We start from the raw sequence: 1,778 nt of genomic DNA on the forward strand, positions 1-1,778 counted from the left end.
AAAATTACCCTACTCATGACCTTTAACTAGCACTGACCGTGCTTGCCATGGTGACATGGCAACATTACGAGCATGGAGAAAAGTGCAAGCATACACTGACTAAAGAGCCTCGGGTACTTGGTCGTATAGATGGAATGACACAAACCGTTCAAACATCTGCAATGATCACCAAGCAAGCGAAGTTACAAGATGGAAGGAAGAATGCTAGAAACTGGGGTTGCAGTTAATGGTAATATCGCTAAGATAGCATAGATGACCATGCAACCCACTTTATGAAAACGTGTCTTTGATGCCCAGAGATCTGATGAACACCTTAACAAAGTGTGGAGTCAGACTGGGGTGAAAAAGCCAACTAGGTGTTCTATCTCCTCAGACGGGGTCCTGCACTGGCAAGACTGCCTAGGTGTTCCCTGAGACGAGGAAATCCTAAAAGACATTTTAGCTGAAGTCACAATACATCTGTTCCACCTAGGATGTACGAAGTTATCTGAAGAGATACTATGGGTGGCTTGGGAATGAAGAGAGACATGGCGGGTTTCGTAAGACAATGCCGCGAGCAGGTTAAGGCATCGAAATAGTGCCCAACAAGATTGCTACAGTCCTTCAATGGGAAGTAGTGAGTGTGGGTTTTGTCTCGGGTTTGCCAAAGACTAAACAGACTCGTAATGTGATTAGGATACTTGGGGTAGACCAACCAAGACAACTCACCTCATCCCAGGTGAGACCACTTATCGAGTAGATCGATGAGATAAGTTATATGTCAAAGAGATGGTACGCCTATACGGGTACCAGACCCTATCGGGTCAGACCAAGATGCAAAGTGTTGGTATGAAAGAGTGACCACCTTAGTAAAAGTCTTGTGGGAGTAACCACCTTAATAAAGAGGCATCTCGAGAACATAAAGAAGACGGGAAGGGGCCTATCCCAAACTCTTCCAAGAGATAGCTACTTTCGGGACGAAAGTTCTTAAGGAGGGGAGAATTTGTAATACCCGAAGAAAGAGAAATAGAAATAGAAAAGAAAAAAAAAAGAAAAAAAAAGAAAAAAAAAGAAAAAAAAAGGAAAAGTCGAGAGGGGCAAATAGGTAAATTTGCCCCTCCAACCACCTAAGGGGTCCAAACGAAACCCCATCCATAATCTTGCAAAAGAGAGATAGTGAGAGAAAGGGGTAGAGAGAACCTAGAGAGAGGAGAAAGAATGAACCGCCGGAAGACTCACCGAAAACTACCGTCGGAGTCTATTCCGGTGAAGATCATGCAGAGAGACTTTCTTGGAAGGGAAAAGCGAATGTGGGTGGCCGGAGTCCCATTTTTCATCAAGAAGTCGGAAAACCCGCAAGGAACAACTCTACGCATGATCTGTGAAGAAGTTTGGCCGAGACCTCAACCCGAAGGCGGAGAAGAAGAGACAACCCCGAAGAGACAGAAGGAAAAAGCGGTGAAGGAGCGAAGGCGAAGCAATGGGACCGACAATGAATAGGCGAATGCACGAAGCAACGAGACCACTGATAGGGGTAGGGGAGTAGTGAAAGAGGGTGACCGGCAAGGCAATGGAATTCTAAGACCCGTAGGGCGAAGGAGCGAAAGCTGCTAGACAAACCAAGAGGTGACGGAGTGAAAGAAGGGTGAAGTAGGTCCATCGGGGGCGCAGGGGAAGGAATAGTGCAAGAAAGATAAGGAAGGGGAAGGTCAGGTAATCTCGGGGAATATCGTAAGCCGGTGATTGAGCTTGGCCTTGTTCAATCAGGGGCAGTAGTTCCATCAGGTGAATGGGACGGA

The sequence above is a fragment of the Cucurbita pepo genome, chromosome LG13 (assembly GCF_002806865.2).
Source record: "Cucurbita pepo subsp. pepo cultivar mu-cu-16 chromosome LG13, ASM280686v2, whole genome shotgun sequence".
Classification (NCBI taxonomy): Eukaryota; Viridiplantae; Streptophyta; class Magnoliopsida; order Cucurbitales; family Cucurbitaceae; genus Cucurbita; species Cucurbita pepo.